Source organism: Pristis pectinata, chromosome 12 (assembly GCF_009764475.1).
Source record: "Pristis pectinata isolate sPriPec2 chromosome 12, sPriPec2.1.pri, whole genome shotgun sequence".
NCBI classification, from domain to species: domain Eukaryota; kingdom Metazoa; phylum Chordata; class Chondrichthyes; order Rhinopristiformes; family Pristidae; genus Pristis; species Pristis pectinata.
Genome location: NC_067416.1, coordinates 50692352 through 50719805, shown reverse-complemented (window position 1 = coordinate 50719805; position 27454 = coordinate 50692352). Strand labels below are relative to the sequence as shown.

Sequence of the window (27454 nt, the reverse complement as noted above, 5' to 3'; positions counted from 1 at the left end):
GTGATTCCTAAAGGTTTAGCATCACCTTCTTACTTTCCTGCTATAATATTGAGTCAGCTGTGGTCTGGTGTGTCTCACTCTTGCCGGTGGAGCAGAGGTAGAGTGGTCAGATCTCACTGCACCAACTTAAACACGTGTCCTGGTGCTCATCGATGGAGCACGGCACTTCTGGGGCAATGTCCGGAAGAAGAACCAGGGAGTTTGCGCCCGACCAATAATTTCTCCCTGATGATCCACAGATCACTTGCTCGTTATCTCACTGGTTTTTCACGTAGGACCTCACTGTGTAGAAGTTCACTTCCTTGGCTCCCGTACAGTACAAAAGTCTATCGATATCACGATCGAATATATTCGATGACTTGGCCTCCGTTGCTACCACGGGCAGAGAATTCCAAAGGTTTGTGTGACAAGGGATTTCTAACCCTTCATCTCGTGACCTTTGATCTGAGTGTGAGCCCATTGACCACTCTGCCAAGTCTTCTACTCAAGTCTCTGGAGTTGGACGCAAGCCCCTGACGTCTGACTCAGAGGCAGGAGAGCTGCCAACTGAGTCACGACTGACCGAGAGATTAAAATGATGTTCTCAGTTACTGCCCTGTACTTATTGATGATTTTTGTATCTTTTATCCAAGGTGGAGGAATTGTGAATGGGAATCTCGGGCGTGATAGCACAGCGGGTCTGCAGCCCCGCCCAGTTCACCAGCACCTGATATCATCGGCCTTTGAAGATGGAAGGAGAGACGCTTGTCCGTTTGACTTCAGACCACAGGCAGTGAGACTCCCACGAAGGGCTGTTGCGGAGCACATACAGTGGCAGAGCTGCAGGCACGGTGGTGTAGTGGTTAGCGTAACGCTTTACAGCGCCAGCGACCCGGGTTCAATTCCGCCCACTGTCTGTAAGGAGTTTGTATGTTTTCTCCCTGTGTCTGCGTGGGTTTCCTCTGGGTGCTCCGGATTCCTCCCACATTCCAAAGACGTATGGGTTAGGAAGTTGCAGGCGTGCTATGTTGGTGCCGGAAACATGCCGACACTTGTTGGGCTGCCCCCCAGAACACTCAACGCAAAGGATGCATTTCACTGTGTGTTTCAATGTCCATGTGACCAATAAAGATATCTACGTACAGCGAGGAACTGAGAAAGTACGTATGTGATCAGGAACCAAGTCACAGAGAAGCCACGTGATTTTTCTGCAAGCCTCTGAAGGGGTGGGCAGCGATCACTTCAGCGCAGGTTGGGAAAGAAACGCTCATTGCAACTGGGAACCTGTGCGACACATCTGGGGGAAGGTGACTTCACCTGATACGTGACTGGGAATGTGTCCACAACATCCTTGCACCAGTGAAACCACTTCATTGTTCTGACTGAGAGAAACTTCAAGTGATCTGTTGCCCCGATAACATTCAGATGTTTTTCACCTGTTTAAGCAAATTAATTCACCCTGTCATCTTTTTCACTGACTGACCAGTGAGTTCGCGGGGGGAAATATCATCACCTTGCCTCAGGGATTCACTCAGTCAGCGGACCTGATGAGATACCAGCGAGCTCACACTGGGGAGAGGCCGTTCCCCTGCTGTCACAGTGGAAGGGGATTCATTCAGTCAGCCCACCTCCCGACACATCAGATCACGGAACGGACTCCAAGCGATCTAGTGACCTGATGAAACGCCAGCAAATACACCCTGGGGAGAGGCCGTTCACCTGTTCTCATTGCGGGAAGGGGTTCACAAATTCTTTCAGCCTGCACCGGCACCAGCGGGTCCACACCGGGGAGAGGCCGTTCATCTGCTCTGCCTGCGGGAAGGGGTTCACACAGTCGTCCCACCTCCTGACGCACCTGCGAGTTCACACTGGGGAGAAACCCTTCACCTGCTCCGAGTGCGGGGAGGGGTTCACTCGATCGTCCAGCCTGCGGACCCACCTGCGATTTCACACTGGGGAGAAAACCTTCACCTGCTCCAACTGCGGGAAAGGGTTCAGTTGCTCGTCCGACCTTCTGACGCATCAGCAGGTTCACACCGGGGAGAGGCCGTTCACCTGCTCCGAGTGCGGGAAGGGATTCACTCGATCGTCTGCCTTTCTGACGCACCAGCGAATCCACACTGGGGAGAAGCCGTTCACCTGCTCCGAGTGCGGGAAGGGGTTCAGTTGCTCATCCAGCCTGCAGACCCACCTGCGAGTCCACACCAGGGAAAAACCCTTCACCTGCTCCAAGTGTGGGAGGGGGTTCAGTTGCTCGTCCAAACTGCTGGCGCATCAGCGTGTTCACACCGGGGAGAGCCTGCTGTTCATCTGCTCCGAGTGCGGGAAGGGGTTCAGCTGCTCATCCAACCTGCTGATACATTGGAAAATTCACACCGGGGAGAGGCCGTTCACCTGCTCCGAGTGCGGGAAGGGATACACTCGCTCGTCCGACCTTCTGATGCACCAGCGGGTCCACACCGGGGAGAGGCCGTTCACCTGCTCCGAGTGCGGGAAGGGATTCACTCGCTCATCCAACCTGCTGATCCACCAGCGGGTCCACACCGGGGAGAGGCCGTTCATCTGCTCCGAGTGTGGGAAGGGATTCACTCAGTCATCCGAACTGCTGGCTCACCAGCGGGTCCACACCGGGGAGCGGCCGTTCATCTGTCGTCAGTGCGGGAAGGGTTTCACTCAGTCGTCCCACCTACTGATTCACCAGCGGGTTCACACCAGGGAGAAACTGTTCACCTGCTCCGAGTGCGGGAAAGGGTTCACTCAGTCCTCCAGCCTGCGGACCCACCTGCGAGTTCACACTGGAGAGAAACCCTTCACCTGCTTTGAGTGCGGGAAGGGATTTACTCGGACAGCCAACCTGCTGGCGCATCAACGCGTTCACACTGGAGAGAGCCTGCTGTTCACCTGCTCCGAGTGCGGGAAGGGGTTCAACCGCCCATCCAAACTGCTGATACACCAGCGAGTTCACACCGGGGAGAGGCCGTTCACCTGCTCCGAGTGTGGGAAGGGATTCACTCGCTCGTCCGACCTTGTGACACACAAGCGGATTCACACCGGGGAGAGGCCGTTCACCTGCTCCAAGTGTGAGAAGAGATTCACGCAGTCGTCCAGCCTGCGGACTCACCTGCGAGGTCACACCGGGGAGAGGCCGTTCACCTGCTCCGAGTGCGGGAAGGGATTCACTCGCTCGTCGGACCTTGTGACGCACAAGCGAATTCACACTGGGGAAAGGCCGTTCACCTGCTCCGAGTGCGGGAAGGGATTCACGCGCTCAAATGACCTGCTGACGCACCAGCTGGTTCACACCGGCGAGAGGCCGTTCACCTGCCCCGTGTGCAGGAAGACATTCGCTCGGTCAGACAGCCTCCTGAGACACCGACGAGCTCACACTGAAGAGAAAGTTTAAATATGCAGTACGTACGTGGGGCATTTAAACCCTGCAGCTGCTGAGACACCAGTGAGTTCACAAGTGACTTCAGGCGTTGATTCTGTGGTTACTGGTGCTGTTGATCGCATCCAGGTTCAGACCCTGGTTTCCCCCTGTAGTTGGAGGTACGTTTGTATTCTGGGTCAATTATAAATAAACCTGTTCTGTTTGAATGCGCTGGGCTTGAGGAGGATGTAAAGAGACTGGATACGGACAAGCTGAAGGGACGGGCAAGAACACGGCAGATGGAGTAAAATGTGGGGAAATGGGAGGTTATCGACCTCAGTGGGAAACTCACGATGTTAAAGGGATGTCGGACAGGAGGGAAATGGTGTCCGGTCACCGTCAGCCGTGATCTTGCTGATTGGTGGGGTAGGTGGGAGGGGCCAAAGGGCCTTCACCTGTTGTATGATGGTCACACAAAGCAGGGTCCCCGAGGGATGACTCTGTTTCGCTCCAGGCCAAGCACTGTGAAACGGCGCTGGAGAAATCGTTGGTGAAGTGTGCGCTGTTTAAAAGGGGTGGGAGCATTTTAGTTGGTATCCCTGGTAGCAGAGAGCCGTGCCTGCACTGAGTCAAGGGGTGGCGGGTATCATATTGTTTTTCCTTGATTGTCTGTTTCTAGTTCATTGTGTGTGTATTTTACCCGTTGTGATTTTCCCACGCTCACAATAAACTGTGCGTGTGTGTATGTATCACTGTTACCCCTTTCCCCACGTTTGTCTTTTGTAAATAAATCATTTATCTCTAAGACTGTGTTCAGAGGCCTTGTCCTTTGAGCCTTCGAACCTGTTTCACAACATTTGGTGCTGCGAGCAGGGTCTCAAAGGTCTTGGCTGAACACAGACATGGGGCGAGATGTTCCGGAACAAGGGCAAGAAAGCCAGTGCAGGCACCAAGGATAGGATTCCCGGGTGGACCGACGAGAGCGAGGGATTCGGGAGCTTGGCCAGTATGCTGGCGGACCACGGTAAACCAGTGGACTGGGCCGAGCAGTTAGACCCCCGTGGTGAGAAAATGAGGCACCACGTGGTCTCCCTCCTCCAGAGGTTGGGGTTCCCCAAGGCTAAGGGGAGTCAAAGGGGTGCCTTCTGGAGGTTTGCATCCCTCCTGAGATGCCAGATCAGGTCATATTGTTTTTCCTTGATTGTCTGTATCTAGTTCGTTGTGTGTGTGTGTGTGTGTGTGTTTTACCTGTTGTGATTTCCCCACGCTCGCTATAAACTGTGTGTGTGTGTGTGTGTGTGTGTGTTATTCCCGTTACTCCTTCCCCCGCATTTGTCTTTTGTAAATCATTTATCTCTAAGACTGTGTTCAGAGTCCTTGTCCTCTGAGACCTCGAACCTGTTTCACATCACCCTCCCACCCCCCCACCTCCCTGCAGTGGGGCGGGGACACTCACGGCTCAGGACTACATCAGGGCAGTTGGTGGGGGGTTGGGGGGGGCTGGTGTGGGACCCTCCACACACACAGGGTGGTCCCGCCCCACTCTCTGCTCCCCTCCCTGCCAGCCTGTCACACAGCTTCTCCGGGAGAGAAGGGACAGACACAGGATGGATACAGGCCCTTCAGCCCATCACCTCTGCACTGACCAGCAACCACCCATCTACACTGATCCCCAGTTTATTCTCCCCGCAGGTTCTCCCACTCACCCACACGCTCGGGGGGGGGGGGGGCGCAATTTACAGCGGCCAGTTACCCCACTGACACTCACACCTTTTGGGACGTGGGAGGAGACCGGAGCACCCGGAGGAAACCCCACAGGGAGAACGTGCAAACTCCACACACACAGCGCCCGAGGTCGGGATCGAGTCGGACAGCACAGTTGTACATGGTTTGGCCCACCGTATCATTCCCAACCTCTTGCCCATCTCCACCAATCCGAATTAAGTCCGTTTTCCTCCTAAAACCTGTCTGAAAGCCTCTTAAACATACTAATTGTATCTGATTCCTCCTTCTCCAGCAACAAGTTCCAGGTATCAGCCCCGCTCTGTGTACACACAAGACCACAGCACAGGATCAGGACCTCCCACCTATCACGTCTGCGCCCACCGTGACAATCTAGCCGATCCCCTCTGCCCCCACGTGGCCCGTTCCCCCTCCCATTCACGTGCCTCTGTTCCTGCTTCCAGCAGCTCCCCCAGCAGTGCGTTCCAGGCACCTACCATTCGGTTTTCTTTTTACTACCTCGATTTAATAACACACGGAATGATCTGTCTGGAGGGCACACAAATCAAAAGCTTTTCACTGTATCTTGGTACACGTGACAATAACAGTAAACCAATACCAACTCTCTGTGTGTAAAAAAGAAAACCTGTCTCGCGAATCTCCTTTAAACTCCCTCTCCACAGACCCACCACCCTGTGTGGAAAAACCTGCCCATTAAATCTTTCCCCTCTCACCTTAAACCTATGCCCTCTAGTTTTACACTCCCCTACCCTGGGAAAATGACATCCAGCTTATCTCTGCCCCTCATGAGTAAAGTCACACCTCAACCTTCTACGCTCCAGGGCAAAAAGCCCCCTCTCACCTTAAACCTAAGACCACCCCCACCCACCTACCTTCCCCCTCTCATCTGAACTCACCTCTCCCCTGTCTGCGTGTGCTCCTCCCCCTCCCCCCACACCCCCCCCCCCCCCCACCTTTCTTATTCCGGCTTCTGCCCTCTTCCTTACCAGTCCTGCTGAAGGGTCTCGGCCTGAAACGTCGACTGTTTATTTCCCTCCATAGATGCTGCCTGACCTGCTGAGTTCCTCCAGCACTTGTGTGTTGCTCCAGATTCCAGCAGCTGCAGAATTTCTTGTGTCTCTGATCTGGATCCTGTTGTAATTTGCAGAATCTTGTGTCCCGACCTCTAGTATTTGACATTTTCACCCAGGAATAAACACTCTAATGGCCCTATCTGTCTCTCATAATTTTATATACATCTGTCAGGTGTAAAAAGAAACCTTTCCCCTCAAATCCCCTTTAAAATTCCTTCGTGACCCCCTCCTGTTGTGAGAAGAGGTTCTCTGGGGTCTCGAAGTAGAGGACTCTGGACACAGTCTATGGAGTTTTTTTTAAAATGATTTGATCACAAAGACAAACGGGAACGGATGTACACTTGCACACGCACACGGGTGATCGCAAAATGTGGGGAAAGTCACAACGGGGTGAAAAACACACGCACACGCACACGCAGTATACTGGTTACAAATGATCAGGGAAAACACAATACGATGCCTGAAATGGCAATACGAAGCCTGGACAAGCATCGGCTCTACGCTACCGGGAGTCTGCTCAGGACGCTCCTAAACCCCTGTGGAAGCGCACACTCTTACCAGTGGTCCCTTCGGCGTGGTTTCAACTCCTGCGGCAATCAAAAAAGAGAGAGAACCACACACACGTGGCATTTTTTACAGTGCTGGGGAGCTGGGTGGAGCCAGATCAGGTAATTCAAAAGGTCCAACAGGTCATGGCCGGGTAGAAAAGGTGTGTACAGGAACCAGTGGTCAAGCGTGTGTACTAATGAGTGGGTGGAGCCAGAACTTGATTGACAGTGGTGTCGCTTTCGACCAGTGCTCTAGTGTCACGTGACAGCCATGACCTTTCAGACTACATTCCACCCCTCGAAAGTTACATCACACGTCAATCATGGGAATAGCTATAACTGAGCTAAAAATACGCGTCAGTATGCGATACCAATGGAAGGCAGAAGTGGATCTAATAATCTGACAAGCACAGCACAAAATACCGATAGCTATAACAATTAGAACGAGGTCGGTGGCCCAGTGGACGATAGTTGCCCACCATCCCCCCCCAGTGACCCAAATGGCCACCAGTTTCCCCATGAGATGTCATGCTGGAAGAGCTGGTCTCTTGCTTTTTGAATTTTAGCCACAGAGTCCTGAATGTGAGCAGCCAGGTTGGTGATGTTGCTGGGGTCATCGGGGATAAAGGTACAGCACTCCTTGCCAATCACCGCACAGGTGCCACAGTCCGCAGCGAGTAGGTAGTCCAGGGCCATCCGATTCTGCAGGGCTTCCAGCCTGACGGCAGCCAGCTCCGCTGCCATCCTCGTCAGGGCATCCTTGGTACGTTGCAGTGACATTTTCGTTTCATCAGCCACCGTCTGGAGCACGCTGGTCATCTGGAGGACTTCATGGGATAGTTGGGCCGTGCCATACATGGCAAAGGCTATCATCCAGAACCTCTCCACCTCCGTGATGGCTCTTTTGTCCCGGTAGCCGCTGTATGCTGGGTGCTCCCCGATGTCATCAAGGGCGTGGATATAGGGAACCACAAAGGCTGGAAAACAGGAACCGTTCCAGCTCATGGGTAGGCATGGTGGCCACAAATCCGGTGGGTCCTGTTCAAAGTCCAGGGAGCTCCCAGCTTAGCGACGCCACCAGCGGTGGTCCCTGGGCACCAGTTTCGCTCGCAATCACCATGGCCGACTGAAAAGGTGGAACCGTGGTCGTTCTGGAGTCTGCACCAGCATTCTCTCGGCTTACTCAGTGGCTGCAGGATGACTCTGAAGGTCGGGACTCGGGTGGAGGTCAAATTGTAGGAAGGGAGCTACCAGCTCCTGAAACACCCACCTCATCGGGAATCACTGGAAGGAAAGTTCTGTAATGGTGAGGGGAGTGGTGGGGGACTATCATCGGGCTCCCCCCCCCCCCCCAAACCGATATACTGAACCCGACAGGCACAAAAAGTCTGTGTGAGCAGTTCATTTGGAGATCATCGAGGGGGATCGCTGTAAGTGGTAGAGCTTCACCGGCATGTGCTGGGGTTCAGATGCAAATCCAGCAGTCTGATTGGTTTTTGGTGTTGACAAATTCGTACGCGATGCGGAGGAAGGTGTTAGCAGGCGTTCCGATGCTGATCATCGCAGTGAGCAGAAGGAGTGACTGGAGTAGTGCCAGCATCCTGTAGGGGGTGGGGGAGTTGAGGAACAAACTCATTCTCGGCGGGTCAGGTGTTGGGTATGAAGGCAGGATAGGTTAGTTCGACCCGGGATTGCAACCCAACAGGTGTCCCCGGGACTGCGCGCAATGACTTCTCCCTTCTGAGGGGGACCTTGTGGCTGTTGGACCCAGACCCTCCCGGAGGTCTCGGGGGGGTTCGGGGTCTCGCAAGTCGGGTGGTGGGGAGTGAGCCAGACGGCGGGATAATGGGGACCCCCCCCCCCCTTGGCCAGTGGGCCGTGTGTTGAGCTGATCGACGGCCTGCTGCAGCATGTCCAACCACCCCTGCAGTGTGCGGGAGAGCGTCAGCATGCATATCGTTTCTTTCAGCGGGCCGTTCATTCTTTCTATCAAGCCCAATGCCTGGAGATGGTAGGGGATATGAAACTGCCACGAGATCCCTGCCTCCGCCACCCAGTTTTGTACCTTGGCCCCCGCGAAGTGTGAGCCCTGATCGGATTGTACCTCCCGTAGGACTCCATAGATGGAGCAGAGGTACTGCAATCCTTTGATGGTGCTGTTCTGGTCGGCCCTCTCACAGGGCACCAGCACCAGGACACCCGAGTATGTGTCCACCATCATCAGGGCGTATTGCTTTTTATTGTGGCATGGGAGTGGTCCGATCTAATCTACTGGCCACACGTGACCTGCTCCCGTGCTGCGGCAAATGTGACCCGGTGGCCCCGCCAGCCAGCCTTGTGGTTTTACCTACTGGAAGATGGGGCAGTTTACGACAGTGGTCTTACACTGATCCACTGTGAGGGTGACCCAGAACTGTTCTGCCCAGCGCCGCATACCGTCAGCCCCCAGGTGACCGCTCTTACGGTGTGCCCATGCGGCTAGGGCGCTGAGATCAGGTTATATGGTCTCCTGTGTATTTCTGTGGGTATGAGCATCCACACGGTGAACCGAAATCTGTCTTCGGGCGGCCCGATGCCAGATAAAACACCAGTGTTCCTGTCCCCAGAAGGGGCGTCCATGAATTTCCCACCCCGTTTCATGCCACTGTGCCATCCACACTGCCATACTGTTGGCTACTGCCCAAGAGTCGGTATAGATATGCACTGACCCGGTGGTGTTCTGTATGGTGAGTGCTACTGCCACCAGTTCAGCCAATGGCTAGACCCACCTGCTCCTTCTTTTGTTAATGTTTTCCCTGTGGCGGGATGAAGTGCCGCCGCTTTCCAATGCTGTTTCCTGTTTTTCCAGCGGCTGGAGCCATCTGTGAACCAGGCGTGCAGTTTTTGTTCGGGGTCGAGGGAGTCGAAGGGTTGGCCCCAGGACACGGCGGAGGGCTGGATGTCGGGTATGTCCGGGGGTGGGTCCTGGTGAGGAGGTGTAGGATTAATAAACTATAACTGTACTGATATCTTAAGACGGATGAGAATTATGGCTGCTCGAAATACTGATTTAAAAAGTGTCCTTCAGGCCAGAACAGCCACACCACCGCTTACCTGGGCTGGGTGCTGTATGGTAATTGCTGTGTCTGGAACTTAATTGGATTCCCATTATGCTTGACTATGGAGATGATGGTCAATCTTAACAGGAAATGGGAAGGCTGTCTCAAACAATGAAGGTGATACCTGCCTTTGTCTCACCCGATTGCAAAATGATTAGCTGAACCTGTGGTGTGAGGCTGCTCTTTGTCCATCTGCAGTAGCCCTTTGTCCGTTTCCTGCTCAACCAAGAACTCCGGCACCTGACTCATTAAAGTGTGTGTGACAATACCTGTATAAATCTCTGTCTACCCCTTTGTACTGGGAGAACTCGGGAAGCGAATCTTAGTGAGTGCTGAAGAGAATTCTCCTAGCGGTGCACTGCTAATAAAGGTATTTGTTCGAATCGACCTCGTGGCACTGTGTTACTTACAGCGGACGGATAGGGAAATTGATTTCGGGACGACACTGGGACTGGAGGAAGGATGTGACAGCTGACTCCTTCTGGACCAGGTTCGGCCCGGGCCGCGATGTACCATTTCGACTTCACTATCGAGGACCTCTGGGCTCTGCCCTCTTTGTGTGTGGAGTCGGGGGACTTGACCTAACGCATTATGGGCAGGTGGGGGTGAAGGGCCACGGGGACGGTACTAGTTTGGTGCTCGGTTGCGAGGAGCACCAGGTAGCAGGCCAGCAGCTGGCACTCGAAGGGGCTGTAGCAGGCGGTGACCTCAGGCAATGATTTGGTCCAGAAGCTGAGCGGGACTCGGCACCCCAGACCTTCTGCCAGAGGCTCCATTCGGCAACTGACTCGCTAGCGGAGACCTGTAACTCGAAGGGGACCGCTTCCTGGCAGGGGCGTGGGGGGGGGGTGAGGGGCAGGGCTTTCTCCACCGCTTGTTTGGCTGCTTCAAAGGCAGCCTGCTGTTCAGGCCCCCAGGAGAAGGCGGCTTTCTTGCGGGAGATCTTATAGAGCATGGTAAGGTGGGCTGTGTGTTGCCGCCAATAGCCAAGGAGGCCCATGAAACTCTGGGTGTCCGTCTTGTTGGTGGGGATGGCAAAATTTAAAATCTTATTTCGTGCAGTTCCTCATTTGCCTGCGTGCCACTGGATTCCGAGAAACAATACATTCTGGGCTGGACCTTGTACCTTTTCCATATTAATGGCCCAGCCCCGCTCTCTGAGGGAGGAGATTAAACATATCAAGAGCCTCTGAAGGCCCCTGTGAAAATATGTCATCTATATAATGGACGACTGACCCCCCTGGGGGAGGTGAATGGTTTGCAAGTCCCGGGAGATTAACCCATGGCATATTGTGAGGCTATGAATGTACCCTTGTGGTAGATGTTGAAATGTATATTGTCTTCTGTCCCAGGTGAATGCGAATTGGTCCTGGGAGGTCTGGTGGAGGGGGATGGAGAAAAAAATGCATTAGCCAGGTCTACCACTGCATACCACGGTTTGTCCGGGTGCCCTGTGATATCCTCCACTAAAGTGACGATGTCGGGTACCGCAGACGTGGGGGGGCGGCGGGGGGGGGGGGGGGGGGGTCAGCCTTGGTCAAGTGTCGGTAGTCCCACCGTCATGCGCCACGTCCCGTTCTTTTTACGGACGGGCCAGACAGGGCTATTAAAAGGGGAGACTGCGGGTCTAATGACTCCCTCCCGCAGCAGGGCTCGGACGGCCTCTGTGATGGCTTGGTGTCCCCCCGGCACCCCATACTGCCGACTGCAGACGACCTTAGAGGGATGGGGAACAACAACTGGTTCCCACTTGGCCGTCCCGACTACCACCGTAGCCCGGGCAACTCCAAAAGTGAACTTGCCCTGGTTGGTATGTAGGACTGTCCCTTTAAGATATTAATCTCCAGTATACATTCCGTAGAGTCTGCGATTAAAACAATCACAGTTCGGGGAGGTTGGTTCCCGATGGCCATGCGGACCCTGACTTCCTTCGCGGGCAGAAGGGAACCCCCAATGCCTCTATCTGCATTTGTGCCCCCTTTCGCGCAGCGGGGTTCCCCGGGCCGCTGGTGTGCTGGGCACCAGTGTCGACAAGTGCCATCCATCTCTGCACGTTCCCCTTTCCCCAGTGTACCGCTACGGGTATGTGTGGCCTCAGGTCCCCCGGGTGTGGAAGGGTGACAGAGCAGACACGCTGGGGACCCTGGCCTTCATCCTATGGGAGCGGGGTGGGGGGCTGCCACCCCATGGGTGAGGGTTCCTGCTGGTGGAAGTGGGACATTTCCTGTCTCAGCAGGTCTTGGAGCTGAGCCTGGAGGGCAGCGAAGGCTGTTTCAGGTGGGAGAGGGGCGGCGGCAGCACCAGTGTCAGCGGGGGAGGCCCACGTGGTCCGGCAGTTGGGGGCGCCCCCTGTGTCGGACTTGGACCCAGGGAGCTCGTGGGTCTTCCCCCGGCCGGGCTTCTCCCCACAGAGCTCCTTCCACTGTGCGTGGAGCGGAGCTCAGGACCCCATCTATGCTAGGGCGATCCACCACTGCGCGCAACAGGTCCAGGTACAGCTGTTTGCGCGACAGACGAGAGGTGGTGTCCCCAGCCTAGTCTCCGTTCTACGGACCTGGGTGGGTGCCACCTGCTGCATGTACTCTAGCCCTTCCAGGAGAGTGATGGCTTCCCGTACGGTCTTCCCACTAGCTGGTCCCATTGGCCTCAGGTCGGGGAGCGCGGTGGCGACCAGATAACCCGCTAGCGCGCTGTTCACCCTGGTTTTCTCTAAAAGCTCACGATCGCCGGCCCTCTCATAGATGCCGTTCACCAGTGCCCATTCCCTGATGACCCTGGTGCGTTCACTAACTGTGCTGCACTGTAGTCACCTGTATAAATTCCACACGAGGAGGGTAGGGTACCAGGCCCTCACGGCGGCTACTACCCGATCCCACAGGGTTGCGGTGTCCCCGATTCCTCCCGGTGGCGCCCGCAGGCCGTTATTAATGCTCTGTTGGTCCCACAAGCTCCCCAGGGCACTCACTTCCTGGTGAGGGAGGCTCACGTTGGGGGCCCCCTCATCCCACAGTCAGAGCAGCATGTGGCCAGTTGTTCGCCCGACTGCTAGCAGTACCGATCCGCCGGCTGGGTGAGCTCCTTAACAGAGAAGTCCCAGGTCTCAGAGGGACCGCGGGCACTTTCCCCTGCGGAGGTCCCATCCTGACTCTCTTCCCCTCTGTGGTGGACCTTGGGACTGCGTGGTGATGGGTTGAGCCTGCAGGGGTTTGTGTGTGTGTGGGGGGGGGCGGGGGGGGAGGTGTGGGTGTGATGGGGCTCGAGCTCTTCAGGTACCCCCTCCTCATCATTGTCCATCCATGTGTCCCCTCTCCCCAGCCATGCGTCCAGCTTGTTGCTGCGCTGGACCAAGGCTCGGATTTAACAGGGGTGTGGTTGCCAGCCAGACCTGCAGGCGGCTTGCACCTGCTGCATTTGAATCAGCCGGCAAGCGACGTCCGTACCCCTGGCTTCAAGGTCGTTGGCCCAGGTCTGGGCAGTCTGAACTGCCTCCTGCAGCGTACAGCATCGCTGCCGGAGTATCTCTAGCTCCTTTTCCTTCTGGAGACACGTACTCTGCAACTGGCTAATAATCCCAACCTGGCGTCTCAGGAGGGACGCCAGGAGCCAGAAGGCACCCCTTTGGCTCTGGGGAACCCCGCCTTCTAGAGGACGGCCCCCACGTGGTGCCCCAGTTTCTCACCGTGTGGATCTAACTGCTCGGCCCAGTCCACTGGCTTACTGTGGTCTGCCAGCATGCTGGCCAAGCTCCCAAATCCCTCACTCACATCGGTCCACCCGGGAATCCTCTCTTCAGTGCCTGCACTCGCCTACTTTCCCCTGTTCCAGAACATTCTACCCATGTCTGTGTCCAGCCAAGACCTTTAAGACCCTGCTCGCAGCGCCAAATGTTGTGAGAAAAGGTTCTTTGGAGCCTCAAAGGCAGAGGACTCTGGGGACAGTCTTTGGAGTTTCTTAAAAATGATTTAATCACAAAGACAAATGCGGGAACAGAATGAACGGGAACGGACGCATACGGGTGATCGCGAAACGTGGGGGATGTTGCAACAGGGGTGAAGTGCGCGCGCGCGCACACACACACACACACACACACACACACACACACACACACACACACACACACACACACACACACACACACACACACACACACACGGCAAACTGGTTACAAATGATCAGGGAAGACACAATACGATGCCTGAACCCCGTGACTCTGGACAAGCATCGGCTCTACGCTACCGGGAATCTACTCGGGACGTTCCTACACCCCTGTGGAATGGTCCCTTCAGCGTGGTTTTGACTCCTGCAGCAATCAAAAAAGAGAGAGAGAGAGAAGCACAAACGTGGCATTTTTTATAGTGCTGGAGAGCTGGGTGGAGCCAGTTCAGGTAATTCAAAAGGTCCAACAGGTCATGGCCAGGTAGAAAAGGTGTGTACAGGAGCCAGTGCTGAAGGGTGTGTACTAATGAGTGGGTGGAGCCAGACGTTTATTGACAGTGGTGTCACATGACAGCCATGACCTTTCAGACTACACCTCCCCAACATATTACTAACTAACGTCTAGTCCATTGAGAACAAAGTTGACGAAATAAGGGCAAGACTGATCTACCAAAGAGAACTGAGGGATTATTGTGTACTATGCCTCACTGAAACGTGGCTCACACCTGCCTCACCTGACTGTGCTATTTAACCTGAGGGCTTCTCAATTCATCGAATGGACCGTACAGCGTCCTCAGGCAAAGTTAAAGGCGGAGGAGTCTGCTTCTTAATCAATAACTTGTGGTGCTCAGACGTGACGGTCCTGACGAGCTCCTGCTCACCCAGCCTGGAATATCTAATGGTGAAGTGTCGACCATTCTATCTGCCAAGGGAGTTCACTTCAGCTATCCTGACGGCAGTCTACATCCCACCACAGACGGACATGAAGCCTCCACTCGAAGAGCTACACTCTAGTCAACAACCTTGAGACAGGATACCCTGAGGTCGTCTTCATCATCGCAGGGGACTTCAATCAGGCCAACCTCAAGAGTGTGTTACCAAAATACTACCAGCACATCTGCTCCACCAGGGGTGCCAACACCCTTGACCACTGCTATACAACCATCAAAGATGCCTTCCAAGCCACCCCTTGTCCTCACTTTGGGAAATCAGACCACCAGGCTGTGCTCCTTCTCCAAGCATAAAAACAGAAACTGAAACGGGAGGATCCGGTACTGAGAGTCATGTAGTGCTGGCCTGAGGAAGCAGATGAGCTCCTACGTGACTGCTTTGAGACAGTGGACTGGTCCATGTTCAAAGACTCAGCTGCCAGCCTTGATGAGTATGCCACCACCATCACAGACTTTATCAGCAAGTGTGTGGAGGACTGTGTACCAAAGAGGACAATACGAGTGTTCCCAAACAGGGAACCATGGATGAACCGGGAGATCCACTCCCTACTGAAGGAGAGGACAGGACTGCTGCACACAGATCTGGTGATCCTGATCCGTACAAGAAATCGAGGTGTGACCTTCAGAAAGCTATGAGGAATGCCAAGAGGCAATACCGACTCAAAATAGAGTCCCTGACCAGCTGTCAGTTATGGCAGGGCTTATATGCCATAACAGGCTACAAGACGAAGTCGGGCTGCATAGTTAACGACAGCACATCCCTTCCCAATGAACTTAACGCATTCTATGTGTGTTTTGAACAGAAGGGAAGTGGATTGTCACCATCCATCCTGACAGCCTCCAATGCAGCTGAACCTGTGATCACAGCGGAGGACGTAAGATCAGTCTTCTGGAGAGTGAACACGAGGAGAGCACCTGGCCCACATGGTGTCCCTGGCCATGCGCTTAGATCTTGTGCTGATCAGCTGGCAGAAGTATTTGCGGACATATTTAACCTCTCCCTGCTTCAATCTCAGGTTCCCACCTGTTTTAAGAAGACCACTATCATCCCGGAACTGAAGGAGAGCAAGGTAACGTGCCTCAATGACTACCAACCAGTGGCTCTGACATCCACCATCATGAAGTGCTTTGAGAGGTTGGTCATGGCACGCATCAACTCCAGCCTCCCAGACAACCTGGACCCACTGCAATTAACCAATCGCCGAAACAGGTCTACAGCGGATGCCATCTCCCTGGCCCTACACTCAGCTCTGGAGCATCTGGACAGTAAAGACACCTACGTTAGACTTTTGTTTATTGACTACAGCTCTGCCTTCAATACAGTAATCCCAAGCAAGCTTGTCACCAAACTCCGAGACCTAGGACTCAACACCTCCCTCTGCAACTGGATCCTTGACTTTCTAACCAACAGACCGCAATCAGTGAGGATAGGCAGCAATACCTCCGGCACGATTATTCTCAACACTGGTGCCCGACAAGGCTGCATCCTCAGCCCTCTACTCTACTCCCTATACACTCATGATTGTGTGGCCAGATTCTGCTCTAACTCCATCTACAAGTTTGCAGATGATACCACCGTTGTAGGCCGTATCTCAAACAGCGAAGAGGCGGAGTACAGGAAGGAGACAGAGAGCTTAGTGGAATGGTGTCATGACAACAACCGTTCCCTCAATGTCAACAAAAGAGCTGGTCATTGACTTCAGGAAAGGGGGCGGTGTACATGCACCTGTCTACATCAATGGTGCTGAGGTTAATAGGGTTGAGAGCTTCAAGTTCCTAGGAGTGAACATCACCAACAGCCTGTCCTGGTCAAATCACGTAGATGCCACAGCCAAGAAAGCTCACCAGCGCCTCTACTTCCTCAGGAGGCTAAAGAAATTTGGTTTGCCCCCTTTGACTCTGACCAACTTTTACCAATGCACCATTGAAAGCATCCTACCTGGATGTATCACAGCTTGGTACGGCAATTGCTTTGCCCAGGACCGCAAGAAACTGCAGAGAGTTGTGGACACAGCCCAGCGCGTCATGGACACCAGCCTCCCCTCCTTGGACTCTGTCTTTATCTCTCTTTGTCTTGGTGAAGCAGCCAGCAAAATCAAAGACCCCACCCACCCGGGTCATTCTCTCTCCTCTTCCATCGGGTAGAAGATACAGGAGCCTGAGGGCACGTACCACCAGGCTTAAGGACAGCTTCTACACCGTGATAAGACTATTGAACGGTTCCCTTATACAATGATATGGACTCTGACCTCACGACCTACCTTGTTGTGACCTTGCACCTTATTGCACTGCACTTTCTCTGCAGCTGTGACACTTTACTCTGTACTGTTATTGTTTTTACCTGTACTACCTCAATGCACTGTACTAACTCAATGTAACTGCACTGTGTAATGAGATGACCTGTACGATCGGTATGCAAGACAAGTTTTTCACTGTAGCTCAGTACATGACAATAATAAACCAATACCAATAAACCAATACCAACTATCTACTTGCAGCCCAAGGTGCCTCTGTTCTACAACATTCCCCAGGGCACTGTATATGTTCTGCCCTGTTTTTAACTTCCCAAACTGCATCACTTCACACTTGTCCAAGTTAAATTCCTTCGGCTATTCCTTGGTCCACTTTCCCAGTGAGTCCGAGGGAGTCATTTATTGCATCCGGTGCTCCCAGTGCGGCCTCCTCTACATCGGTGAGACCCGACGCGGATCGAGCACCTTCGCTCCGTCCACCGCAACAGCCAGGACCTCCCAGTGGCTGCCCACTTCAACTCATCAGCCCATCCCCACACCGACACGTCTGTCCACGGCCTCCTCTGCTGCCGCGTTGACGCCAGGTGCAGGTTGGAGGAACACCTCATATTCCGCCTTGGGAGTCTGCAACCCGATGGCCTCAGCATCGATTTCTCCAACTTCTGGTAACCCCTTCACCCCCCCCCCCCCACCTTTTTTGTCTTCCCTTATTCCTGTGGCTCCCTTCCCCCCCCCGCCTTGATGACCTGCCCATCTCCTCTCCTCCCCTCCCCCATCCTTTATTCCATGGTCCACTGCCCTCTCCTACTGGATTTCTCTTCCTTCAGCCAAGGTCCCAACCGACATTACTCTCACTGCTCGTTGCTCCTGCGGTCTGTTGTTGCAATAATGTCAGAACTATATGCTCACAGCGAGCCCTCACACACAGCAGCCTGACCAGGAAAGGATTTGCAATGGTGATTTGAGGAGTAAATGTCGGTTGGGACCATTGCAAATCCTTTCCTGTTCACACTGCTGTGTGTGAGGGCCCGCTGTGAGTACATAGTTCTGACATTATTGCATTAACAGACCGCAGCAGCGAGCAGCGGTGACAGGCGCTGTGCAAATGCAGGTTTGCGAGCAGGGAGATCGCCCAGGAGCCCAGGGCGCAGGCGCCAGGCCTCGGAGGTGACGTCAGCGGCGGCGCAGTCCGGCTCCGAGCGGAAGTTGAGCGGCGGGTCGGAGCCGAGCGGCGGGGCCGCGGGTTGAATCAACGCCGAGGCCGGGAGCGAGGAGCAGCCCCCGGCTGGGGGGCCGAGAACCGGTACGGGCGCCACCGACACCGCGGACAAGCCCTCCCCCCCCCCCCCCCCCCGGTCCCTCACCGCCCGCCCGGGGACTTCCGGGGGAGGGAGGGAGGGGAGGAAGGGCGGGGGGGGGGAGGGAGGGAGGGGGAAGGGGAGGAAGGGCGGGGGGGGGGGGAGGGAGGGAGGGGGAAGGGGAGGAAGGGCGGGGGGGGGAAGGGGAGGAAGGGGGAAGGGGAAGGGGAGGGAGGGGGAAGGGGAAGGGGAGGGAGGGGGAAGGGGAAGGGGAGGGGGGGGAAGGGGAGGGAGGGGGAAGGGAGGGAAGGGGAGGGGGAAGGGAGGGAAGGGGAGGGGGGGGAAGGGAGGGAAGGGGAGGGGGGGGAAGGGAGGGAAGGGGAGGGGGGGGAAGGGAGGGAAGGGGAGGGGGGGAAGGGGGGGGAAGGGGAGGGGGGGAAGGGGGGGAAGGGGAGGGGGGGGAAGGGGAGGAAGGGGGGGGAAGGGGGGGGAAGGGGGGGGGAAGGGGAGGGAGGGGGAAGGGGAGGAAGGGCGGGGGGGGAAGGGGAGGGAGGGGGAAGGGGAGGGAGGGGGAAGGGGAGGGAGGGGGAAGGGGAGGGCGGGCGGGGGGGGAGGGGGGGAAGGGGAGGGAGGGGGGAGGGGGGGAAGGGGAGGGAGGGGGGAGGGGAGGAAGGGCGGGGGGGGAAGGGGAGGAAGGGCGGGGGGGAAGGGGGGAGGGGGAGGAAGGGAGGGGGAGGGGGAGGAAGGGCGGGGGGGAGGGGGAGGAAGGGAGGGGGAGGGGGAGGAAGGGCGGGGGGAGGGAGGGAGGGAGGGGAGGAAGGGCGGGGGGAGGGAGGGAGGGAGGGAAGGAGGGGGAGGGGGGGAAGGAGGGGGGAGGGGGAGGAAGGGCGGGGGGAGGGAGGGAGGGAAGGAGGGAGGAGGGGGAGGAAGGGCGGGGGGGAGGGAGGGAAGGAGGGAGGAGGGGAGGGAGGGAAGGAGGGGGGAGGGGGAGGAAGGGCGGGGGGGAGGGAGGGAGGGAAGGAGGGGGAGGGGGAGGAAGGGCGGGGGAGGGAGGGAGGGGGGAGGGGGAGGAAGGGCGGGGGGGAGGGAGGGAGGGAAGGAGGGGGGAGGGGGAGGAAGGGCGGGGGGGGAGGGGGAGGAAGGGCGGGGGGGGAGGGGGAGGAAGGGCGGGGGGGGAGGGAGGGAGGGAAGGAGGGGAGGGGGAGGAAGGGGGGGGGGGGGGAGGAAGGGCGGGGGGGGAGGGAGGGAAGGAGGGGGGAGGGGGAGGAAGGGCGGGGGGGGAGGGAGGGAGGGAAGGAGGGGGGAGGGGGAGGAAGGGCGGGGGGGGAGGGAGGGGGGGAAGGAGGGGGGAGGGGGAGGAAGGGCGGGGGGGGAGGGAGGAAGGAGGGAGGAGGGGGAGGAAGGGGGGAGGGAGGGAGGGAAGGGCGGGGGGGGGAGGGAGGGAGGGAAGGGCGGGGGGGGAGGGAGGGAGGGAAGGAGGGGAGGGGAGGAAGGGCGGGGGGGAGGGAGGGGGGGAGGGGGAGGAAGGGTGGGGGGGACGGAGGGAGGGAAGGAGGGGGGAGGGGGAGGAAGGGCGGGGGGGAGGGAGGGAGGGAAGGAGGGGGGAGGGGGAGGAAGGGCGGGGGGGAGGGAGGGGGGAAGGAGGGGGGAGGGGGAGGAAGGGCGGGGGGGGAGGGAGGGAAGGAGGGAGGAGGGGGAGGAAGGGCGGGGGGGAGGGGGGGAGGAAGGGCGGGGGGGAGGGAGGGAGGGAAGGAGGGGGGAGGGGGAGGAAGGGCGGGGGGGAGGGAGGGAGGGAGGGAAGGAGGGGGGAAGGGGAGGAAGGGCGGGGGGAGGGAGGGAAGGAGGGGGGAGGGGGAGGGAAGGAGGGGGGAGGGGGAGGAAGGGCGGGGGGGAGGGAGGGAAGGAGGGGGGAGGGGAGGAAGGGCGGGGGGAGGGAGGGAAGGAGGGGGGGGAGGGAGGAAGGGCGGGGGGGGAGGAAGGGCGGGGGGGAGGGAGGGAAGGAGGGGGGAGGGGGAGGAAGGGCGGGGGGGAGGGAGGGAAGGAGGGGGGAGGGGAAGGAAGGGCGGGGGAGGGGAAGGAAGGGCGGGGAGGGAGGGAAGGAGGGGGGAGGGGAAGGGAGGGAAGGAGGGGGGAGGGGAAGGAAGGGCGGGGGGAGGGAAGGAAGGAGGGGGGAGGGGAAGGGAGGGAAGGAGGGGGGAGGGGAAGGAAGGGCGAGGGGGGAAGGAAGGGAAGGAAGGGAGGGAGAGGGAAGGAAGGGAGGGAGGGGGAAGGGAGGGAGGGGGAAGGGGGGGAGGAAGGGAGGGAGGGGGAAGGGGGGGAGGGAGGGGGAAGGGGGGAGGAAGGGAGGGAGGGGGAAGGGGGGAGGAGGGAGGGGGGAGGAAGGGAGGGAGGGGGGAAGGGGGGGAGGAAGGGAGGGAGGGGGAAGGGGGGAGGAAGGGAGGGAGGGGGAAGGGGGGGAGGGAGGGAGGGGGAAGGGGGGGAGGAAGGGAGGGAGGGGGAAGGGGGGGAGGAAGGGAGGGAGGGGGAAGGGGGGGAGGAAGGGAGGGGGAAGGGGGGAGGAAGGGAGGGGGAAGGGGGAGGGGAAGAGGGGGGAGGAAGGGGGAGGGGAAGAGGGGGAAGGAAGGGGGGAGGGAGGGAAGGAAGGGGGGAGGAAGGGAGGGAGGGGGAAGGGAGGGAGGGGGAAGGGGGGGAGGAAGGGAGGGAGGGGGAAGGGGGGGAGGAAGGGAGGGAGGGGAAGGGGGGAGGAAGGGAGGGGGAAGGGGGGAGGAAGGGGGGAGGGGAAGAGGGGGGAGGAAGGGGGGAGGGGAAGAGGGGGAAGGAAGGGGGAGGGAGGGAAGGAAGGGGGGAGGAAGGGAGGGAGGGGGAAGGGGGGAGGGAGGGGGAAGGGGGGAGGAAGGGAGGGGGGAAGGAGGGGAGGGAGGGGGAGGGAAGGAAGGGGGGAGGGAGGGAAGGAAGGGGGGAGGAAGGGAGGGAGGGGAAGGGGGGGAGGAAGGGAGGGGGGAGGGGGGAAGGGGAGGGAGGGGGAGGGGAGGAGGGGGGGAGGGAGGGGGGAAGGGGAGGGAGGGGGGAGGGAGGGAGGGGGAAGGGGAGGGGAAGGGAAAGGGAGGGAGGAGTAGGGGGAGGGGAGAGGGAGGGGTAGGGGGAAGGTAAGTAGGAAGGGGAAGGGAAAGGGGGAGGGGAAGGAGAAGGGGAAATGGAGGAGGAGAGGGGGACAGAGGAGAGGTGGGGAAGGGAAGGAGGGGGGGGGAAGGGAGGGAGGGGGACGGGGAGGGAGCGGAGAGGGGGAAGGGGAGGGAGGGGGACGGAGGGGGGAGGGAGGGGGGAGGGGGAAGGGAGGGAGGGGGAAGGGAGGGAGGGGGAAGGGGAGGGAGGGGAGGGGGGAGGAAGGGAGGGAGGGGGGGGAGGAAGGGAGGGGGAAGGGGAGGGAGGGGGGAAGAGGGAGGGGGGAGGGAGGGGGAGGGGAAGGGAAAGGGAGGGGAAGGGAAAGGGAGGGAGGAGTAGGGGGAGGGGAGAGGGAGGGGTAGGGGGAAGGTAAGTAGGAGGGGGGAAGGGGGAAGGGGAAGGGAAAGGGGGAGGGGAAGGAGAAGGGGAAATGGAGGAGGAGAGGGGGACAGAGGAGAGGTGGGGAAGGGAAGGAGGGGGGAAATAGAGGGCAGGGGAGGGGGAGGGGAAGAAGGGGAGGGAAGGGGGGGAAGGGACGGGAAATGTAGGAGGGGAGAGGGACGGAGGGGGAGGGGGGAACGGAGGAGGGGTTGGGGGGATGGAGAGGGACGGAGGGGGGAAACGGGGGAGGGGGAAAGGGGGAGGGGGAGACGGAGGAGGCGGAGGGGGGAGACGGGGGGGAACAGAGGAGGGAGAGGGGGGATGGAGGGCAGAAACGGGGGAGGGGGGACGGAGGGGGGAACAGGCGGGGGACGGAGGAGGGGGACGGAGGGGGGAACAGAGGAGGGGAGGGGGGACGGAGGGTGAAACGGAGGAGGGGGAGAGGGGATGGAAGGGGGGAAACGGAGGAGGGGAGGGGGGACGGGGGAAATGGGGGGAGGAGGGGTGGGGGAAGGGATGGAGGGGGAAGGGAAGGAGGGGAGGGGGGAATGGAAGGAGGTGTGGGGGACGGGGGGAACGGAGGAGGGGTGGGGGGACGGAGGGGGGAACGGAGGAGGGGGGAATGGAGGGGGGAAACGGAGGAGGGGAGGGGGAAACGGGGAGGGGGAAAACGGAGGGGGGAGGGGGGGACGGAGGAGGGGGGGAATGGAGGGGGGAAACGGAGGAGGGGAGGGGGAAACGGGGAGGGGAGGGGGGAAACGGGGAGGGGGAAAACGGAGGGGGGAGGGGGGGACGGAGGGGGGAAACGGCGGAGGGGGGACGGGGTTAAGGAGGGGGAGGGGGGACGGGGAAGGAGGGGGAGGGGGGACGGAGGAGGGGAATGGAGGAGGGGGAGGGGGGCTGAGACGGGAAGCGGAGGAGGGGGGGATGGAGGGGGGATATGGAGGGGTGGGGGAAGGGATGGAGGGGAGGGGGAAGGAGCAGGGAAATGAAGGAGGGGAGCGGGGAAATGGAGGGGGAAGGGGAGGGGAGGAGAGGGGTAGGAGGGGGGAGGGGGAAGGGAAGGAGGGGGTAAGGGGGAAGGGAGGGGGGATGGAGGGGGTGGTGGGAGGGAAGGGAAGGAGGGGGGAAGAGGAGGTGGGTAGGGAAGGAGGGGAGGAAAGGGAAGGGAGGAAGGGGAGGGGGAGGAGACCAGGAGGGGGGAAGGGTGGGAGGGGAAGAAGAAGGGGTGGGGGAGGGGACGGAAAGGAGTGGGGGAGGGGGGAAGGAGGGCAGGGGGAAGGGGTGGGTACGAGGGGGAGGGGAAGGGGGGAGGGGAAGGTGGGTGTGGGAGGGGAAGGGGGTGGGAGGGGGAGGGGAAGAAGGGGGATGAGGGGAGGAGGAGTGGGGGATGAGGGGAGGAGGAGTGGGGGATGAGGTGAGGAGGGAGGGGGATGAGGTGAGGAGGGAGGGGGAAGGTGGAGGGAGTGGTGTAGGGAATGGGAGGGATTAGGGAGGGAATGGAGAGACGGGGAGGGACGGAGGGGTCGGGGAGGGAGGGTGTAAGGGAAGGTGGAAGGAGGGAGAGGGAGGCGAGTGGGGAAGGGACGGGGGAGTGGGGGTGGGTGGGGTTGCGTGTGGGATGGGGGGGTTGGGGGCTGAGGCGGGGAGGGGGGGGTGGGGGGTTTCGGGGGCTGGGAGGGATGACTGGTGGTGGAGCTTCCCAGACCCTGCCGAGCTCTCGATACCCAAATCTGGAGAGGCAACGGCTGGAGCTGGAAGTTAGACCGGGAAAAGAAATGGAACTGAGTCACAGAATCAGGTTTATTATCACTGACGTATGTGGTGAAATTAGTTGTTCTGCAGCAGCAAGATAGTTCAAAGACATAAACTTAGTATGAATTACAAAATAAATAAACAGTGCAAAACGAAAGGAACAATGGGGTAGTGTTCATGGGTTCATTGACAGCTCAGAAATCTGATGGCGGAGGGGAAGAAGCTGTTCCTGAAACGTTGAGTGTGGGTCATCAGGCTCCTGTACCTCCTCCCCGATGGTAGAAATGAGAAGAGAGCATGTCCCGGGTGGTGAGGGTCCTTAATGACGGATGCCCCCTTTCTGAGGCACCGCCTCTTGAAGATGTCCTCGATGGCGGGGATGGTTGTGCCTGTGATGGAGCTGGTGGAGTCTACAACCCTCTGCAGCCTCTTTCGATCCTGTGCATTGGAGCCTCCATACCAGGCGGTGATGCAACCAGTCAGAATGCTCTCCACTGTACATCTGCAGAAATTTGCACGAATCTTTGGTGACATCCCAAATCTCCACAAACTCCTGATGAAGGAGAGCCACTGGCGTGCTTTCTTCATGATCGCATCAATGTGTTGGGCGCAGGATAGATCCTCTGAGATGTTGACGCCCGGGAACTTGAAGCTGCTCCCCCTTCCCACCGCTGACCCCTCAATGAGGACTAGTGTGTGTTCTCCCGACTTCCATTACACTCCCAGTAAATAAAGGGAAAAAACTTCTGCTCTAGGTGCTAATTATATCAGATAATGTGAGAACAATTGTGAATTGTAAATTTTAATTATCTTTTTTCTTTGGTAGGTAAATTGACCACCGTAAGTTACCCCTAGTATGTAGGTGAGCAGTGAATGAGAGTGTGGGGAGAATAACACAGGATTGACGTGTGTTTAGCGTATGTGATTGGCACGTGCTGCATCTCTCTATGACTCTAACATAGATTGATGATAGGAAGATAATGGTTGACATTAATTTTTTAAAATTTGTTTGGTATTATAACTAGAATAGAAAAGGGTGGAGATAGTGTATCTGCAATTTCAGAAGGGCTTTGAAAGGTGCCGCACAAGGTTATCAAACAAATTTAAAGCACAAGGAATTGGAGGTGGTACACTGGTGTAAACTGAGGATTGCATAACACATAGATCAGAAGATTAGGAATAAATGGGTTATTTCTAGGTTGGGAAGCTGTACATAAGAAATAGGAGCAGGAGTCGGCCATCTGGCCCGTTGAGCCTGCTCCGCCATTCAATAATATCACGGCTGATCTGGCCGCGGACTCCGCTCCACCTACCTGCCTTTTCCCCATAACCCTTAATTCCCTCACTATGCAAGAATGTATCTAACTGTCTTAAATATATTTCATGAGGGAGCCTCCACTGCTTCCCTGGGCAGAGAATTCCACAGATTCACTACTCTGGGAAAAGGAGTTTCTCCTCATCTCTGTCCTAAATCTGCTCCCCCCGAATCTTGAGGCCATGTCCCCGAGTTCTCGTCTCACCTATCAGTGGAAGCAACGTTCCTGTAACTATTGAGGAGCCGCAAGGGTTGGAGGTGGGGCCCCAGCTGTTCGCAAACCATTCTCAGTGATTTGGGACCGAGTGTCGTGTATCCATACGTGCTGAAGGCACAGAGCAGGGTGCAGTGATGGGGATGTAGAAAGGCTTTGTGGGCAGAGAGAGACAGGATAAGTGCATGGGTGAGAATATGGTAAATGAAATATAACATGGGAAAAGTGAGCTCATCCAGTTTGGGGGAATAAATAGAGGAGTGGATTACTACTTAAATGGCCAGGGATCAGAATACGTGTTTTCTTCAGAGGGAGCTGGGAGTGCTTGTCCACGAGTCACTGCAAGTGAGTGTACAGGTGCAGCAAGCAGTTAAGATGACAGAACGTGTTGCAAAAGAATTTGAATGGAAGAATAAAGACACCTCGCTGCGATTATAAAGGGTCCTGGTTAAAACGGCTTCTGCAAGCGAGTGTGACCTCCATCCCTACTTGTGGTAGGAGTCCACCCAAGAGAGCCCTGGAGGTCCAGTCTGAGTACACTTAAGACAAGGATCAATGGATTTCAAGATGCCTGGAACTTGTTGCCAGGGGAATTGGTGAAGCAGATAGTGCCAGCAGTCTTGAAGAGGCATTCAGACAGACAATGAAAGGCAGGGAATGGAGGGATACCAACCACGTGCAGGGAGGTGGAATTAGTTTGGAATGGCATCGTGGCCGGCACGGACGTCGTGGGCTGAAGGGCCTGTTCCTGTTCTGTGCTGTACTGTTCTGTGTTCTGTATTAAGGGAACCGAAAGAAATGGGGCTGGTGCAGGGAAGAGACACCGAGGGGAGAGATCAGCCGTGACTTTGAAATGGAAAGGGCTGAGTATCACACTGCCACTTGTCCCGATCTCCTCTGTAGAAACAGCTCGTCGGTTTGAACATCTCTCTCCAGTCTCTGCTCATTGGTGAACCTCACTGGCTGCCCCAGTCACTCCAGATAATTGGAGTCCCCATGGCATTACAGTTGTGGTAAAATCTCAATGGCCCCTCCGTGTCCTTCCGAATGGACCGGCTGAGACCCAATCAGTGATTCCTAAGGGTTCAGCATCACTTCCTTACTTTCCTGCTATAATATTGAGTCAGCTGTGGTCTGGTGTGTCTCACTCTTGTCAGTGGAGCAGAGGTAGAGGGGTCAGATCTCACTGCACCAACTTAAACACGTGTCCTGGTGCTCATCGATGGAGCACTGCACTTCTGGGGCAATGTCCGGAAGAAGAACCGGGGAGTTTGCGCCCGACCAATAAGTTTTCCCTGATGATCCACAGATCACTTGCTCGTTATCACACTGGTTTTTCATGTAGGACCTCACTGTGTAGAAGTTCACTTCCTTGGCTCCCGTACAGTACAAAAGTCTATCGATATCATGGTTGAATATATTCGATGACTCGGCCTCCTTTGCTACCTCGGGCAGAGAATTCCAAAGGTTTGTGTGACAAGGGATTTCTAACCCTTCATCTCGTGACCTTTGATCTGAGTGTGAGCTCATTGACCACTCTGCCAAGTCTTCTACTCAAGTCTCTGGAGTTGGACGCAAGCCCCTGACGTCTGACTCAGAGGCAGGAGAGCTGTCAACTGAGTCACGACTGACCGAGAGAGATTAAAATGATGTTCTCAGTTTCTGCCCTGTACTTATTGATGATTTTTGTATCTTTTATCCAAGGTGGAGGAATTGTGAATGGGAATCTCAGGTGTGATATCACATTGGGTCAGCAGCCTCGCCCAGTTCACCAGCACCTGAATATCATCCGCCTTTGAATATGGAAGGAGAGACGCTTGTCCGTTTAACTTCAGACCACAGGCAGTGAGACACCCACGAAGGGCTGTTGCAGAGCACAGACTGTGGCACGGCTGGAGAGACATCGCAGGCACAGTGGTGTAGCGGTTAGCGTAACACTTTACGGTGCCAGCGACCCGAGTTCAATTCCACCCACTGTCTGTAAGGAGTTTGTACGTTTTCTCCCTGTGTCTGCGTGGGTTTCCTCCGGGTGCTCTGGTTTCCTCCCACATTCCAAAAACGTACGGGTTAGGAAGTTGTGGGCGTGCTATGTTGGCGCCGGAAGCGTGGCGACACTTGTTGGGCTGCCCCCAGAACACTTTACGCAAAGGATGCATTTCATTGTGTGTTGCGATGTACATGTGACGTACAGCGGGGAACTGAGAAAGCACATATGTGAGGTCAGGAACCAAGTCACAGAGAAGCCACGTGATTTTTCTTCAAGCCTCTGAAGGGGTGGGCAGCGATCACTTCAGTGCAGGTTGGGAAAGAAACACCCATTGCAACTGGGAACCTGTGCGAGACATCTGGGGGAAGGTGACTTCACCTGATGCGTGACTGG

At 57.2% G+C, this 27454-nt stretch overlaps 1 pseudogene; it reads left to right on the top strand.

Moving 5' to 3' along the window:
* Positions 1-27454, top strand: part of LOC127576629 (zinc finger protein 585A-like) — a 49438-nt pseudogene that overhangs the window by 12886 nt on the left and 9098 nt on the right.